General features: G+C 61.0%; 1 protein-coding gene across 1 annotated transcript in view; it reads right to left on the bottom strand.

Annotated features, from left to right (window-relative positions):
* Window positions 1-18,084, bottom strand: part of KCNQ1 (potassium voltage-gated channel subfamily Q member 1) — a 1,107,170-nt gene that overhangs the window by 329,364 nt on the left and 759,722 nt on the right. The window lies entirely within an intron of this gene.

Here is an 18,084-nt window from a genome sequence, read left to right as displayed (position 1 = left end):
GTAGTGGGATTACTCTGCTGGTACGATTGTAGGAGCGGAGCCTCGCCAAGGAGGCCTCCCTACGGCGCTCGGCCTATTCCATAGAGAGAGGTGGGACTCGGGCAGACAGTCAGACACCTTCTGTCTCCCCCGGGGGTCGCCTTTCCAACATTGGTGGCAAGCGACGGGATCCGAGCCCACGCAAATCGTACAGCAAGTAACACGTCACTACTGACAGAGACCCACAGCCACGATGACTACTAAGGAAGCCGGAACGACCGCAGAATTCCAGAAAAACCTGTTAGAGGAGTATACCCATAAAGAACTTAAACAATTTTGCAAAGACTTGGGTATCGCTACCACCGGACTAAGCACAAAGGACGATTTCAAAGAAGCGCTGCAAACCTGGGTGGAGACCAGAGAGACCTCACCCCAAACGGACGATGACATTGTCCGAGAAGTACCCGTGAGTACCGTCATAGCCCCCATAGAAGAAAGAACCACCAACGGGGACCCGGGCCTCTCCCACGAAGACGCCCGGGAGCGGGAGAGGAGTCGGCTCCATGAACTAGAGCTCGCCCGACTCCGGCTGGACGGAGAACTCCAATTAGCCGAAAAGAAAATGGCCCTCGAACAACTGCGATTAGAGGGAGATCTGGAAGAGAGGCGGCGGCAAAGAGAGTTAGAAGAAAAAAAACTCGCATACGAACACGAGCGTGGCCTCAAAGAACTCGAAATCAAAGCCAAACTCGAAGAGGCTGGCGCCACGGTAGCCCGGAACCCCCCACCTCCTGCCGACACAAAGGTCCACATCCCGAAGGATATCGTCAAGGAGTACTACAAGAATGACGATATCCAGCAATGGTTCAAGGCGTACGAGGTTGCCATGACCGCGCACCGCATTCCGCGAAGGGACTGGGGTGCCGGCTTATGGGGGAGATCCGTCAGCGAAGGAAGAGACACCCTGCTGGAGCTGGCCGACGACGTAATGTCCTCCTATGACCACATGAAGGACGCCCTGCTTGTCCGGTATGGCCTCACCCCCGAGATGTACCGGCAGAGATTCAGAGATTGCAAGAAAATCCCCGGTACCACGTGGGTCGAGTACGTGAACTTTTATAGCAGGGCCCTGGAAGGATGGATAAAGGGCAGCAAAGTGTCCACCTACGAGCAGCTGTTCGACCTCATCGTTTGGGAACACCTCTCCAACAACTGCTTTGTCGAGCTCAGACAGCATCTACTCGACAGCAAGCTAACCGAGCCCCGGAAACTCGCCGTCGAGGCGGATCGATGGGTGAACACCCGGGTCCCCCGAACACCGATAGGAGAAACCGGTCCGGGCGGCCGGGGCACCCCCGCCAGCGGGGAGGCGGAGGAGGACAGAACCAGAGTCGAAGCTTCCCGCCGGCCTCGAGCCGGGGCCCCCTTCCCGGGTCCCCCCCGAGTAACACGTTGCCGTCCCTGAAGAGGGACACCCCGGCCCGGCCGGGGCCCCACCCGAACATTACTTGCCACAGGTGCCAGCGGACCGGTCACTATGCCAGTGACCCCCTCTGCCCCATGAACCAGCGTCCCGGCACCACTGGGCCTCCGACCCGCCAGTTCGCTGCTGCAGCTCTGGGAGAAGAGGGAGAAGAAGACGTAGGGATCTACGAAGAAGATCAAACCGAGTATGAACCGGCCGCCATGGCCCTAGCCTGCCTGGGCAGTAGAGACCTGGTCCCCCAGGCCCCGCTACCGAGCAACACTCGTAAATACCGTCAGTGGGTCCACATCAATGGACGACGGACCGAGGCCCTCCGGAACACGGGAGCCAGTGTGACGGCCGTCCGCTGCCACTTGGTGACCCCCGAACAGATCATCCCGAACATACGCTGCCCCGTGAGGGCCGCCGACAACTCCGAAACTCTATGCCAGATGGCCCGAATTCCCTTCGAATGGGGGGGAGTGTCGGGCACCCTCAAGGTAACCGTCCGGGACGACGCCCCCGTGGACTGCCTCCTTGGGAACGACCTCGAGAGCTCTCCCTGGGCCCAAGTCGAGTGGAGAGAGCACCTGGGAATGATGGGATTACCAGAGTGGGTCTGTGCAACGACCCGATCTATGGCGGCCCGAGCCCCGGCAGCGACCGAGGCCGCCCCGACCGAAGAACCGGAGTGGCCCGAGCCACCACCCTCTGCCATCCATGAAGAAGGCGACTCCGAGACCAGGCCCTCGGAGCCCGGAAACCACCACGAGTTCAGCGACATCCCCGAACTCGCCCAATGGCGCCAAGAGGGTGGTCCCACCCGAGAACAGTTTCGGCAGGAACAGAAGACCTGCCCTTCCCTCGAGGGGACCCGCCAACAAGCCGCTGCCCAAGCTACCGGGGATACCTCAGGGTCCCACTGGGTCTACTGGGACCACGACCTCCTATATAGTGAACAGAAAATTGCCGAGCTGGGGGCCAGCCGAGTGTTAGTGGTTCCCCTGCGATTCAGAGACTTCCTTTTGAACCTGGCGCACGATGTGCCCCTCGCCGGGCACCTGGGGCAGGACAAAACTTACAGCCGCCTGGTGACCCATTTCTACTGGCCGAAAATGCGCAACGATGTGCATAACCACTGCCGCACCTGCCCGACATGCCAAGCAAGCGGAGAGAGCGGGGGGAAGGTGAAGGCCCCGCTCCAACCTTTTCCCGTAGTGACCACCCCCTTCGAGCGAGTGAGAATAGACATTGTGGGGCCCCTGGACCCTCAAACCTCGCAAGGGCATCGCTTCATACTTGTCCTGGTGGACCACGCCACCCGCTATCCTGAGGCCATCCCCCTCAGAACCATAACCGCTCCCGTGGTGGGGCGAGCCTTGATGGGGATCTTCTCCCGAGTAGGATTCCCCCGGGAGGTCTTGAGCGATCGGGGCACGAACTTTATATCTAAGTATATGCGGTCCCTGTGGCAACAGTGCGGGGTCACATACAAGTTCACCACCCCGTATCATCCCCAAGGGAATGGACTTGTGGAGCGGTTCAACCGGACACTCAAGGGGATGATCCAGGGTCTAGAAGAGCCACTACGACGCAAATGGGATGTCCTGCTGCCCTGCCTCCTGTTTGCCTATCGGGAGGTACCACAGAAATCCCTGGGGTTCAGCCCCTTTGAACTCTTGTACGGACACCCTGTCCGAGGTCCGCTCAGCCTAGTCAAAGAAGGCTGGGAAACGACCGTCCAAGGCGCACCACCGGATGTCTACCGGTACCGCCTGACCCTCCGAAACCAGACTCGGAAGTTCCGGGCCCTTGCAGAGGCCAACCTGGAGGCCAGTCAGGAGGACATGAAACGCTGGTACGACCAGCACTCCTCCTCCATCGAGTTCGAGCCGGGCCAGCGGGTCTGGGTCATGTCCCCGGTTGAACCATGTGCCCTCCAGGACAAATGGTCGGGGCCCTTCAAGGTGATCGAGCGCAAGAGCCCCGTCACTTACCTCGTGGATATGGAGTCTCCCCGGAACCCCCTCCGGGTTCTGCACGCCAACCGGCTCAAACCTCATTTTGCCCGCACCGAACTGAGCCTGCTATTCGCTACCGACGATGGGACCGAAGACGACTCCGAGCCCTTGCCTGACCTCCTAAAGTGCACTGAGAGGGACGGCTCTGTCGAAGGGATCTCGCTCTCCCCCGACCTGACCCTCGCCCAGCGCCGAGACTGTCAAGAACTGTTGGGACAATTCACAGATCTGTTCTCCCTCACCCCCGGGGCCACCCAATGGTGTGTCCACGATGTCGACACCGTGGACAGTCAGCCAGTACGACACCGGGCCTACCGGGTCCCCGACCGAGTTCGGGCCTGCATCCAGACGGAAGTAACCAAGATGCTGGCCCTGGGGGTAGTCGAACCCTCCGACAGTCCCTGGGCCAGCCCAGTGGTCCTGGTCCCCAAGGCCGCCGCGCCTGGCACCCCGCCAGAACTCCGGTTTTGCGTCGACTACCGGGGGCTGAATGCTGTTACGAGAACCGACGCACATCCCATTCCCCGGGCCGATGAACTGATCGACCGCCTGGGGGCCGCCAAGTACCTCAGTACCTTCGACCTCACCGCCGGGTATTGGCAGATCGGCCTCACCCCTGGCGCCCAGGAGCGCTCAGCCTTCTCCACGCCCGACGGCCACTTCCAGTTCAAAGTGATGCCCTTCGGCATGAAAAACGCCCCGGCCACCTTCCAGAGACTAGTAAACAAAGTACTGGCGGGGCTAGAAGAGTTCAGTGCCGCCTACCTAGACGACATTGCGGTCTACAGCCTCCACTGGGCTGAGCACCTGAAACACCTCTGGGAAGTCCTGACAGCCCTCCGCCGGGCCGGGCTAACTGTGAAGGCCAGCAAATGCCAGATAGGCTAAGGGTCCGTGACCTATCTGGGACACCAAGTGGGGAGCGGCCAAGTGGCTCCCCTCCAACCCAAGATCGACGCCATCCTAGCCTGGGAACCTCCTGTCAACCAGACCGCCGTCCGAGCCTTCCTGGGGCTCACGGGGTACTATCGGCGTTTTATCAAGGACTATGGGAGCATTGTGGGGCCCCTCACGGAACTGACCTCGAAGAACCGGCCACAGAAAGTGCAGTGGACACCCTCGTGTCAGGTGGCCTTCGAGACCTTGAAAGCAGCCATGTGTACCGCCCCTGTGCTCCAGGCCCCCGACTACAGCCGAGAGTTTATGGTCCAGACCGACGCCTCAGAACACGGCATCGGGGCGGTCCTATCGCAATTGGACTCCGCGGGAACTGACCATCCTGTGGCCTTCATCAGCCGGCGGCTGCTGGCCCGAGAACAGCGATGGAGCACCATCGAGAGAGAAGCGTTCGCTGTCGTGTGGGCCCTCAAGAAACTCAGGCCCTACCTCTTCGGCACCCACTTCCGGGTGCAGACTGACCACCGGCCCCTCAGATGGCTGATGCACATGCGTGGCGAAAATCCCAAACTGCTGCGATGGTCCATCTCCCTCCAAGGCATGGATTTCACTGTGGAGCATCGCCCTGGCAGTGACCACGCCAACGCGGACGGCCTGTCCCGGTTTTTCCGCCTCGACGAAGAGAGCCCCCAGGAAGATGGGTGACTCTCCCCGCCTTCAGCTGGAGGGGACGTGTGTTGGACACGGCCTCGTGGCGTGGTCCGACCCCGTCCGCCTGGAGGGCCCCGGACGACATCGGCCCTCCATTTACCTACTATCGACCCCCCTGACACGCACATGCACGAACCCTTGGCGCGAGCAGCCTCCCCGGCCACCTACAGCTCTCCCCCTCCCGGGTACCCCGGCCGAACCTGCTCGCCAACGCTGCCAGCCTGGCACCCTGACCAGGCCACCCTTTCCGGGCCGACTCCATCTTGGGACCCTCACGCCCCGAACACGTGGCCACAGCCATCCCGGGCCCGGCCCCAACGAAGCCCAGACATTGAGGCACCAGGATCCTCCTAGGTGGTAAAGTGGCCACTCGACCAGATCCCGGAGGAGGAGAGTCTCGATGGGCCTCCCACCGCCCCCGGACGCCTGGTATCGATCGCTCTCCCGGCTCCCTGGGCGCTGGCTCCGCCCCCCTGCTGGGTGTCTGGACCCCTTCATCCCGGCCCCTCTGACCCCCAGGCGCGAGGGTCCGGACATCAAAGCCCTCCAGTCCTATATCTGGGCCAGCCCTGGATTAGGGCGGGAGTTGTATCTTGGAGACGAAGCCCTGCTGACCTCGTCGCGGCTGATCCTGATCCGAACTCTTGCACCTGGAACTATCTTCGAGGCCCTGCTGACGCTGTCGCGGCCTGACCAAGTTGAACCATCTTCGAGGCCCTGCTGACGCTGTCGCGGCCTGACCAAGCTGAACCACCTTCGAGGCCCTGCTGACGCTGTCGCGGCCTGACCAAGCTGAACCACCTTCGAGGCCCTGCTGACGCTGTCGCGGCCTGACCAAGCTGAACCACCTTCGAGGCCCTGCTGACGCTGTTGCGGCCTGACCAAGCTGAACCACCTTCAAGGCCCTGCTGACGCTGCCGCGGCCTGACCAAGCTGAACTATCTCCGAGGCCCTGCTGACGCGGTCGCGGCCTACACCCTTGAACTATCCACGCACCAGTGGGTGCCAAGACTGTCCCGCTACCCCCTTTCCCCGAGACCACGACATTACGGATCCCTCGATCCTTGCTGCTACCCTGCCAAGAACTTGCGTTGATTACTTATATAAAGATTCTTGTGAATATCCTTCCTGTGTGGTGTCTATCTGTAAGTAGTGGGATTACTCTGCTGGTACGATTGTAGGAGCGGAGCCTCGCCAAGGAGGCCTCCCTACGGCGCTCGGCCTATTCCATAGAGAGAGGTGGGACTCGGGCAGACAGTCAGACACCTTCTGTCTCCCCCGGGGGTCGCCTTTCCAACAAGAAGTAACAGGGATGGGGTGGGGGATGGGGAAAAGAAGTAACAGGGATGAGGCGGGCGGGTGGGAAAAGAAGTGACAGGGATGGGGCGGGTGGGTGGGAAAAGAAGTGACAGGGATGGGGCGGGCGGGTGGGAAAAGAAGTGACAGGGATGGGGCGGGCGGGTGGGAAAAGAAGTGACAGGGATGGGGCGGGCGGGTTTGGAAAAGAAGTAACAGGGATGGGGCCGGCAGGTGGGAAAAGAAGTAACAGGGATGGGACGGGCGGGTGGGGGAAAGAAGTAACAGGGATGGGGCGGGCAGGGGGGGAAAGAAGTAACAGGGATGGGGCGGGTGGGGGAAAGAAGTAACAGGGATGGGGCGGGCGGGTGGGGGAAAGAAGTAACAGGGATGGGGCGGGCGGGTGGGGGAAAGAAGTAACAGGGATGGGGCTGCGGGTGGGGGAAAGAAGTAACAGGGATGGGGCGGGCAGGTGGGGAAAAGTAGTAATAGGGATGGGGCGGGTGAGGAAAAGAAGTAACAGGGATGGGGCGGGCGGGTGGGCAAAAGAAGTAACAGGGACGGGGCGGGCGGGTGGGGAAAAGAAGTAACAGGGACGGGGCGGGCGGGTGGGGAAAAGAAGTAACAGGGACGAGGCGGGCGGGTGGGGAAAAGAAGTAACAGGGACGGGGCGGGCGGGTGGGGAAAAGAAGTAACAGGGATGGGGCGGGCAGGCGGGTGGGGAAAAGAAGTAACAGGGATGGGGCGGGCAGGCGGATGGGGAAAAGAAGTAACAGGGATAGGGCGGCCGGGCGGGGAAAAGAAGTAACAGCGATGGGGCGGCCTGGCGGGGAAAAGAAGTAATAGGGATAGGGCGGGCGGGCAGGGAAAAGAAGTAACAGGGATGGGGCGGGCGGGCTGGGAAAAGAAGTAACAGGGATGGGGCGGGCGGGTGGAGAAAAGAAGTAACAGGGATGGGGCGGGCGGGTGGGGAAAAGAAGTAACAGGGATGGGGCGGGCGGGTGGGGAAAAGAAGTAACAGGGATGGGGCGGGCGGCTGGGGAAAAGAAGTAACAGGGATGGGGCGGGCGGCTGGGGAAAAGAAGTAACAGGGATGGGGCGGGCAGGCGGGTGGGGAAAGAAGTAACAGGGATGGGGCGGGCAGGCGGTTGGGGAAAAGAAGTAACAGGGATGGGGCGGCCGGGCGGGGAAAAGAAGTAACAGCGATGGGGCGGGCGGGCGGGGAAAAGAAGTAACAGGGATGGGGCGGGCAGGGAAAAGAAGTAACAGGGATGGGGCGGGCGGGCTGGGAAAAGAAGTAACAGGGATGGGGCGGGCGGGCTGGGAAAAGAAGTAACAGGGATGGGGCGGGCGGGTGGGGAAAAGAAGTAACAGGGATGGGGCGGGCGGGTGGGTGGGGAAAAGAAGTAACAGGGATGGGGCGGGCGGGTGGGTGGGGAAAAGAAGTAACAGGGATGGGGCGGGCGGCTGGGGAAAAGAAGAAACAGGGATGGGGCGGGCGGCTGGAGAAAAGAAGTAACAGTGACGGGGCGGGCGGGTGGGGAAAAGAAGTAACAGTGACGGGGCGGGCGGGTGGGGAAAAGAAGTAACAGTGACAGGGCGGGCGGGTGGGGAAAAGAAGTAACAGTGACAGGGCGGGTGGGAAAGAAAAGTGACGGGCGGGCGGGTGGGGTAAAGAAGTAACAGTGACGGGCGGGCGGGTGGGGAAAAGAAGTAATCGGGGTGGGGCGGGTGGGTGGGGAAAAGAAGTAACAGTGACCGGGCGGGTGGGGAAAAGAAGTGACCGGGCGGGCGGGTGGGGAAAAGAAGTAACAGTGACAGGGCGGGCGGGTGGGGAAAAGAAGTAACAGTGACAGGGCGGGCGGGTGGGGAAAAGAAGTAACAGTGACAGGGCGGGGGGGTGGGGAAAAGAAGTAACAGTGACGGGGCGGGCGGGTGGGGAAAAGAATTAACAGTGACGGGGCGGGCGAGTGGGGAAAAGAAGTAACCGTGGTGGGGCGGGCGGGTGGGGAAAAGAAGTAACAGGGATGGGGCGGGTGGGTGGGGAAAAGAAGTAACAGGGATGGGGCGGGTGGGTGGGGAAAAGAAGTAACAGGGATGGGGTGGGCGGGAGGGGGAAAGAAGCAACAGTGATGGGGTGGGCAGGAGGGGGAAGAAGCAACAGGGATGGGGCGGGCAGGAGGGGGGAAGAAGCAACAGGGATGGGGCGGGCGGGAGGAGGAAAGAAGCAACAGGGATGGGGCAAGCGGGAGGCGGAAAGAAGCAACAGGGATTGGGCGGGAGAGGGAAGAAGAAACAGGGATCGGGCAGGAGGGGAAAAGAAGCAACACGGATGTGGCTAGCAGGAGGGCGAAAGAAGCAACACGGATGGGGCAGGCGGGAGGGCGAAAGAAGCAACAGGGATGGGGCGAGCTGGAGGGCAAAAGAAGCAACAGGGATGGGGCAGGCATGAGGGGAAGAAGCAACAGGGATGGGGCGGGCGGGAGGGGAAGAAGCAACATGGATGGGGCGGGCGGGAGGGGAAGAAGCAATAGGGATGGGGCGAGTTGGAGGGCAAAAGAAGCAACAGGGATGGGGCAGGTGGGAGGGGAAAGAAGCAACAGGGATGGGACGGGCAGGAGGAGGAAGAAGTAACAGGGATGGGGCGGGCGGTAAGGGGAAAACAAGTAACAGATGGAGCGGGTGGGTGGGAGGGGGAAAAGAAGTAACAGAGATGGAGCGGGTGGGAGGGAGGGGGAAAACAAGTAACAGGGATGGGGTGGGCGGGTGGGTGTGGAAAAGATATAACGGGGATGGGGTGGGCAGGTGGGGAAAAGAAATAACGGGGATGGGGCGGGCGGGTGGGGAAAAAAAGTAACAGTGATGGGGCGGGCGGGCGGGTGGGGAAAAAAAGTAACAGTGATGGGGCGGGCGGGTGGGGAAAAGAAGTAACAGGGATGGGGTGGGGGATGGGGAAAAGAAGTAACAGGGATGGGGCGGGCGGGTGGGAAAAAAAGTAACAGGGATGGGGCGGGCGGGTGGGAAAAGAAGTGACAGGGATGGGGCGGGCGGGTGGGAAAAGAAGTGACAGGGATGGGGCGGGCGGGTGGGAAAAGAAGTAACAGGGATGGGGCCGGCAGGTGGGAAAAGAAGTAACAGGGATGGGACGGGCGGGTGGGGGAAAGAAGTAACAGGGATGGGGCGGGCAGGGGGGGAAAGAAGTAACAGGGATGGGGCGGGTGGGGGAAAGAAGTAACAGGGATGGGGCGGGCGGGTGGGGGAAAGAAGTAACAGGGATGGGGCGGGGGGGGAAAGAAGTAACAGGGATGGGGCGGGCAGGTGGGGAAAAGTAGTAACAGGGATGGGGTGGGTGAGGAAAAGAAGTAACAGGGATGGGGCGGGCGGGTGGGGAAAAGAAGTAACTGGGATGGGGCGGGCGGGTGGGGAAAAGAAGTAACAGGGATGGGGCGGGCGGGCGGGTGGGGAAAAGAAGTAACAGGGATGGGGCGGGCGGGCGGGTGGGGAAAAGAAGTAACAGGGATGGGGCGGGCGGGTGGGGAAAAGAAATAACAGGGATGGGGCTGGCGGGTGGGGAAAAGAAGTAACAGGGACGGGGCGGGCGGGTGGGGAAAAGAAGTAACAGGGACGAGGCGGGCGGGTGGGGAAAAGAAGTAACAGGGACGGGGCGGGCGGGTGACGAAAAGAAGTAACAGGGATGGGGCGGGCAGGCGGGTGGGGAAAAGAAGTAACAGGGATGGGGCGGGCAGGCGGATGGGGAAAAGAAGTAACAGGGATAGGGCGGCCGGGCGGGGAAAAGAAGTAACAGCGATGGGGCGGCCGGGCGGGGAAAAGAAGTAACAGGGATGGGGCGGGCGGGCAGGGAAAAGAAGTAACAGGGATGGGGCGGGCGGGCTGGGAAAAGAAGTAACAGGGATGGGGCGGGCGGGCGGGTGGAGAAAAGAAGTAACAGGGATGGGGCGGGCGGGTGGGGAAAAGAAGTAACAGGGATGGGGCGGGCGGCTGGGGAAAAGAAGTAACAGGGATGGGGCGGGCAGGTGGGTGGGGAAAGAAGTAACAGGGATGGGGCGGGCAGGCGGTTGGGGAAAAGAAGTAACAGGGATGGGGCGGCCGGGCGGGGAAAAGAAGTAACAGCGATGGGGCGGGCGGGCGGGGAAAAGAAGTAACAGGGATGGGGCGGGCAGGGAAAAGAAGTAACAGGGATGGGGCGGGCGGGCTGGGAAAAGAAGTAACAGGGATGGGGCGGGCGGGCTGGGAAAAGAAGTAACAGGGATGGGGCGGGCGGGTGGGGAAAAGAAGTAACAGGGATGGGGCGGGCGGGTGGGTGGGGAAAAGAAGTAACAGGGATGGGGCGGGCGGGTGGGTGGGGAAAAGAAGTAACAGGGATGGGGCGGGCGGCTGGGGAAAAGAAGAAACAGGGATGGGGCGGGCGGGTGGAGAAAAGAAGTAACAGTGACGGGGCGGGCGGGTGGGGAAAAGAAGTAACAGTGACGGGGCGGGTGGGGAAAAGAAGTAACAGTGACAGGGCGGGTGGGAAAGAAAAGTGACGGGCGGGCGGGTGGGGTAAAGAAGTAACAGTGACGGGCGGGCGGGTGGGGAAAAGAAGTAACCGGGGTGGGGCGGGCGGGTGGGGAAAAGAAGTAACAGTGACCGGGCGGGTGGGGAAAAGAAGTGACCGGGCGGGTGGGGAAAAGAAGTAACAGTGACAGGGCGGGCGGGTGGGGAAAAGAAGTAACAGTGACAGGGCGGGCGGGTGGGGAAAAGAAGTAACAGTGACGGGGCGGGCGGGTGGGGAAAAGAATTAACAGTGACGGGGCGGGCGAGTGGGGAAAAGAAGTAACCGTGGTGGGGCGGGCGGGTGGGGAAAAGAAGTAACAGGGATGGGGCGGGTGGGTGGGGAAAAGAAGTAACAGGGATGGGGCGGGTGGGTGGGGAAAAGAAGTAACAGGGATGGGGCGGGTGGGTGGGGAAAAGAAGTAACAGGGATGGGGCGGGTGGGTGGGGAAAAGAAGTAACAGGGATGGGGCGGGTGGGTGGGGAAAAGAAGTAACAGGGATGGGGCGGGTGGGTGGGGAAAAGAAGTAACAGGGATGGGGTGGGCGGGAGGGGGAAAGAAGCAACAGTGATGGGGTGGGCAGGAGGGGGAAGAAGCAACAGGGATGGGGCGGGCGGGAGGGGGGAAGAAGCAACAGGGATGGGGCGGGCGGGAGGAGGAAAGAAGCAACAGGGATGGGGCAAGCGGGAGGCGGAAAGAAGCAACAGGGATTGGGCGGGAGAGGGAAGAAGAAACAGGGATCGGGCAGGAGGGGAAAAGAAGCAACATGGATGTGGCTAGCAGGAGGGCGAAAGAAGCAACACGGATGGGGCAGGCGGGAGGGCGAAAGAAGCAACAGGGATGGGGCGAGCTGGAGGGCAAAAGAAGCAACAGGGATGGGGCAGGCATGAGGGGAAGAAGCAACAGGGATGGGGCGGGCGGGAGGGGAAGAAGCAACAGGGATGGGGCGGGCGGGAGGGGAAGAAGCAACAGGGATGGGGCGGGTGGGAGGGGAAGAAGCAATAGGGATGGGGCGAGTTGGAGGGCAAAAGAAGCAACAGGGATGGGGCAGGTGGGAGGGGAAAGAAGCAACAGGGATGGGACGGGCAGGAGGAGGAAGAAGTAACAGGGATGGGGCGGGCGGTAAGGGGAAAACAAGTAACAGAGATGGAGCGGGTGGGTGGGAGGGTGAAAAGAAGTAACAGAGATGGAGCGGGTGGGAGGGAGGGGGAAAACAAGTAACAGGGATGGGGTGGGCGGGTGGGTGTGGAAAAGATATAACGGGGATGAGGTGGGCGGGTGGGGAAAAGAAATAACGGGGATGGGGCGGGCGGGTGGGGAAAAAAAGTAACAGTGATGGGGCGGGCGGGCGGGTGGGGAAAAAAAGTAACAGTGATGGGGCGGGCGGGTGGGGAAAAGAAGTAACAGGGATGGGGTGGGGGATGGGGAAAAGAAGTAACAGGGATGGGGCGGGCGGGTGGGAAAAGAAGTAACAGGGATGGGGCGGGCGGGTGGGAAAAGAAGTGACAGGGATGGGGCGGGCGGGTGGGAAAATAAGTAACAGGGATGGGGCCGGCAGGTGGGAAAAGAAGTAACAGGGATGGGACGGGCGGGTGGGGGAAAGAAGTAACAGGGATGGGGCGGGCAGGGGGGGAAAGAAGTAACAGGGATGGGGCGGGTGGGGGAAAGAAGTAACAGGGATGGGGCGGGCGGGTGGGGGAAAGAAGTAACAGGGATGGGGCGGGCGGGTGGGGGAAAGAAGTAACAGGGATGGGGCGGGCAGGTGGGGAAAAGTAGTAACAGGGATGGGGTGGGTGAGGAAAAGAAGTAACAGGGATGGGGCGGGCGGGTGGGGAAAAGAAGTAACAGGGATGGGGCGGGCGGGTGGGGAAAAGAAGTAACAGGGATGGGGCGGGCGGGCGGGTGGGGAAAAGAAGTAACAGGGATGGGGCGGGCGGGTGGGGAAAAGAAATTACAGGGATGGGGCTGGCGGGTGGGGAAAAGAAGTAACTGGGACGGGGCGGGCGGGTGGCGAAAAGAAGTAACAGGGACGAGGCGGGCGGGTGGGGAAAAGAAGTAACAGGGACGGGGCGGGCGGGTGGGGAAAAGAAGTAACAGGGATGGGGCGGGCAGGCGGGTGGGGAAAAGAAGTAACAGGGATGGGGCGGGCAGGCGGATGGGGAAAAGAAGTAACAGGGATAGGGCGGCCGGGCGGGGAAAAGAAGTAACAGCGATGGGGCGGCCGGGCGGGGAAAAGAAGTAACAGGGATGGGGCGGGCGGGCAGGGAAAAGAAGTAACAGGGATGGGGCGGGCGGGCTGGGAAAAGAAGTAACAGGGATGGGGCGGGCGGGCGGGCGGAGAAAAGAAGTAACAGGGATGGGGCGGGCGGGTGGGGAAAAGAAGTAACAGGGATGGGGCGGGCGGCTGGGGAAAAGAAGTAACAGGGATGGGGCGGGCGGCTGGGGAAAAGAAGTAACAGGGATGGGGCGGGCAGGCGGGTGGGGAAAGAAGTAACAGGGATGGGGCGGGCAGGCGGTTGGGGAAAAGAAGTAACAGGGATGGGGCGGCCCGGCGGGGAAAAGAAGTAACAGCGATGGGGCGGGGAAAAGAAGTAACAGGGATGGGGCGGGCAGGGAAAAGAAGTAACAGGGATGGGGCGGGCGGGCTGGGAAAAGAAGTAACAGGGATGGGGCGGGCGGGCTGGGAAAAGAAGTAACAGGGATGGGGCGGGCGGGTGGGTGGGGAAAAGAAGTAACAGGGATGGGGCGGGCGGGTGGGTGGGGAAAAGAAGTAACAGGGATGGGGCGGGCGGCTGGGGAAAAGAAGAAACAGGGATGGGGCGGGCGGGTGGAGAAAAGAAGTAACAGTGACGGGGCGGGCGGGTGGGGAAAAGAAGTAACAGGGATGGGGCGGGCGGGTGGGGAAAAGAAGTAACAGGGATGGGGCGGGCGGGTGGGTGGGGAAAAGAAGTAACAGGGATGGGGCGGGCGGGTGGGTGGGGAAAAGAAGTAACAGGGATGGGGCGGGCGGCTGGGGAAAAGAAGAAACAGGGATGGGGCGGGCGGGTGGAGAAAAGAAGTAACAGTGACGGGGCGGGCGGGTGGAGAAAAGAAGTAACAGTGACGGGGCGGGCGGGTGGGGAAAAGAAGTAACAGGGATGGGGCGGGCGGGTGGGTGGGGAAAAGAAGTAACAGGGATGGGGCGGGCGGGTGGGTGGGGAAAAGAAGTAACAGGGATGGGGCGGGCGGCTGGGGAAAAGAAGAAACAGGGATGGGGCGGGCGGGTGGAGAAAAGAAGTAACAGTGACGGGGCGGGCGGGTGGGGAAAAGAAGTAACAGTGACGGGGCGGGTGGGGAAAAGAAGTAACAGTGACAGGGCGGGCGGGTGGGGAAAAAAAAGTGTCGGGCGGGCGGGTGGGGTAAAGAAGTAACAGTGACGGGCGGGCGGGTGGGGAAAAGAAGTAACCGGGGTGGGGCGGGCAGGTGGGGAAAAGAAGTAACAGTGACCGGGCGGGTGGGGAAAAGAAGTGACCGGGCGGGCGGGTGGGGAAAAGAAGTAACAGTGACAGGGCGGGCGGGTGGGGAAAAGAAGTAACAGTGACAGGGCGGGCGGGTGGGGAAAAGAAGTAACAGTGACAGGGCGGGCGGGTGGGGAAAAGAAGTAACAGTGACGGGGCGGGCGGGTGGGGAAAAGAAGTAACAGTGACGGGGCGGGCGGGTGGGGAAAAGAAGTAACAGTGACGGGGCGGGCGGTGGGGAAAAGAAGTAACAGGGATGGGGCGGGTGGGTGGGGAAAAGAAGTAACAGGGATTGGGCGGGTGGGTGGGGAAAAGAAGTAACAGGGATGGAGCGGGTGGGTGGGGAAAAGAAGTAACAGGGATGGGGCGGGTGGGTGGGGAAAAGAAGTAACAGGGATGGGGCGGGTGGGTGGGGAAAAGAAGTAACAGGGATGGGGCGGGTGGGTGGGGAAAAGAAGTAACAGGGATGGGGCGGGCGGGTGGGGAAAGAAGTAACAGGGATGGGGCGGGCGGGTGGGGAAAAGAAGTAACAGGGATGGGGCGGGCGGGTGGGGAAAAGAAGTAACAGGGATGGGGCGGGCGGGTGGAGAAAAGAAGTAACAGGGATGGGGCGGGCAGGCGGGTTGGAAAAAGAAGTAACAGGGATGGGGCGGCCGGGCGGGGAAAAGAAGTAACAGCGATGGGGCGGGCGGGTGGGGAAAAGAAGTAACAGGGATGGGGCGGGCAGGCGGGTTGGAAAAAGAAGTAACAGGGATGGGGCGGCCGGGCGGGGAAAAGAAGTAACAGCGATGGGGCGGGCGGGTGGGGAAAAAAGTAACAGGGATGGGGCGGGCGGGTGGGGAAAAGAAGTAACAGGGATGGGGTGGGCGGGTGGGGAAAAGAAGTAACAGGGATGGGGCGGGCGGGTGGGGAAAAGAAGTAACAGGGATGGGGCGGGCGGGTGGGGAAAAGAAGTAACAGGGATGGGGCGGGCGGGTGGGGAAAAGAAGTAATAGGGATGCGGCGGGCGGGTGGGGAAAAGAAGTAACAGGGATGGGGCGGGCAGGCGGGTGGGGAAAAGAAGTAACAGGGATGGGGCGGCCGGGCGGGGAAAAGAAGTAACAGTGATGGGGTGGGCGGGTGGGGAAAAGAAGTAACAGGGATGGGGCGGGCGGGCGAGCGGGGAAAATAAGTAACAGGCATGGGGCGGGTGGCTTGGGAAAAGAAGTAACAGGGATGGGGCGGGCGGGTGGGGAAAAGAAGTAACAGTGACGGGGCGGGCGGGTGGGAAAAAGAAGTAACAGTGACGGGGCGGGCGGGTGGGAAAAAGAAGTGACGGGTCGGGCGGGTGGGGAAAAGAAGTAACAGTGACGGGGCGGGTGGGTGGGGAAAAGAAGTAACAGTGAGGGGGCGGGTGGGTGGGGAAAAGAAGTAACAGTGACGGGGCAGGCGGGTGGGGAAAAGAAGTAACCGGGGTGGGGCGGGCAGGTGGGGAAAAGAAGTAACCGGGGTGGGGCAGGCGGGTGGGGAAAAGAAGTAACCGGGGTGGGGCGTGCGGGTGGGTGGAGAAAAGAAGTAACCGGGTTGGGGCGGGCGGGTGGGTGAAAAGAAGTAACCGGGATGGGGCGGGCGGGTGTGGAAAAGAAGTAACCGGGATGGGGCGGGCAGGTGGGGAAAAGAAGTAACCGGGATGGGGCAGACGGGTGGGGAAAAGAAGTAACCGGGATGGGGCGGGCAGGTGGGAAAACGAAGTAACCAGGATGGGGTGGGCGGGTGGGGAAACGAAGTAACCGGGATGGGGCGGGCGGGTGGGGAAAAGAAGTAACCGGGGTGGGGCGGGCGGGTGGGGAAAAGAAGTAACCGGGGTGGGGCGGGCGGGTGGGGAAAAGAAGTAACCGGGGTGGGGCGGGCGGGTGGGGAAAAGAAGTAACCGGGGTGGGGCGGGCGGGTGGGGAAAAGAAGTAACCGGGATGGGGCAGGCGGGTGGGGAAAAGAAGTTACCGGATGGGGCGGGTGGGTGGGGAATAGAAATAACAAGGATGGGGCGGGCGGGTGGGGAAAATAAGTAACAAGGATCGGGCGGGTGGGGAAAATAAGTAACCAGGATCGGGTGGGAGGGTAAAAGAAGTAACAAGGATGGGGCGGACAAAAAGAAGTAACAGGGATGGGGAGGGTGGGGGGAAAAGAAGTAACAGGTATGGGGCGGGCGGGGGGAAAAGAAGTAACAGGGATGGGGCGGGAGGGGGAAAAGAAGTAACAGGGATGGGGCGGGGGGAAATGAAGTAACAGGGATGGGGCGGGTGGGGGGGAAAAGAAGTAACAGGGATGGGGTGGGCGGGGGGAAAATAAGCAACAGGGATGGGGCGGGCAGGGGGGAAAAGAAGTAACAGGGATGGGGCGGGCGGGGGGAAGAGAAGTAAAAGTGATGGGGCGGGTGGGAGGGGAAAAGAAGTAACAGTGACGGGGCAGGCGGGTGGGGAAAAGAAGTAACCGGGATGGGGCGGGTGGGAGGGGAAAAGAAGTAACCGGGATGGGGCGGGTGGGAGGGGAAAAGAAGTAACCGGGATGGGGCGGTGGGAGGGGAAAAGAAGTAACCGGGATGGGGCGGGTGGGAGGGGAAAAGAAGTAACCGGGGTGGGGCAGGCAGGTGGGGAAAAGAAGTAACCGGGGTGTTTGGAGAAAAGAAGTAACCGGGTAGGGGCGGGCGGGTGGGGAAAAGAAGTAACAGGGATGGGGCGGGTGGGAGGGGAAAAGAAGTAACAGGGATGGGGCGGGTGGGAGGGGAAAAGAAGTAACAGGGATGGGGCGGGTGGGAGGGGAAAAGAAGTAACAGGGATGGGGCGGGTGGGAGGGGAAAAGAAGTAACAGGGATGGGGCGGGTGGGAGGGGAAAAGAAGTAACAGGGATGGGGCGGGTGGGAGGGGAAAAGAAGTAACAGGGATGGGGCGGGTGGGAGGGGAAAAGAAGTAACAGGGATGGAGCGGGTGGGAGGGGAAAAGAAGTAACAGGGATGGGGCGGGTGGGAGGGGAAAAGAAGTAACAGGGATGGGGCGGGTGGAAGAGAAAAAGAAGTAACGGGGATGGAGCGGGTGGGAGGGGAAAAAAAGTAACAGGGATCGGGCGGGAGGGGGAAAGAAGCAACAGGGATGGGGCCGGTGGGAGGGAATGGTAACAAGTGAAAACACAAACACTCATTTGTAGTGCTTAAACAAATACAAAAAGTAGCTCCAAAAACTAGAGCAGAGGGTGGAGACACGTACTTGTCCATGTTCTAGGTGAGGGCCAAACACAAGCAGAGGCATGACAGATGCATGTCATGGACAGTAACAAACGGTACCAGAAGAATATTGAAGTGAACAAATGGTAAGCCTATGGGCGGGATGTAGCCCACTGATTGTAAACAACATGTTTCGAAGAGACAGCCCATGCGCTGTCTAGCCGAGACCCAAAAAGCACAGGCTGAGTTGGGGATGGGGTGGAAACATGCTTTTGAGACTGTACTAGCCAGCATACTGCATAGCTATTTTTCCACTTTTGCATGTTGGCATTGCACATTTACAACCCCAGGCACAGGGCAATAAGGTAATTTGCATAGATCCACTCGATGTAAACTGACAAGTTATGTTTTAGTGTTTCTGGTTAACAAAACAAGAACATAAACATGTTCAAACAATGGCAAACACCTCA

The sequence above is a fragment of the Lissotriton helveticus genome, chromosome 3_1 (genome assembly GCF_964261635.1).
Source record: "Lissotriton helveticus chromosome 3_1, aLisHel1.1, whole genome shotgun sequence".
NCBI lineage: Eukaryota > Metazoa > Chordata > Amphibia > Caudata > Salamandridae > Lissotriton > Lissotriton helveticus.
The sequence above is the reverse complement of the archived record's forward strand: the minus strand, read 5'-3'. Positions and strand labels throughout refer to the sequence as shown.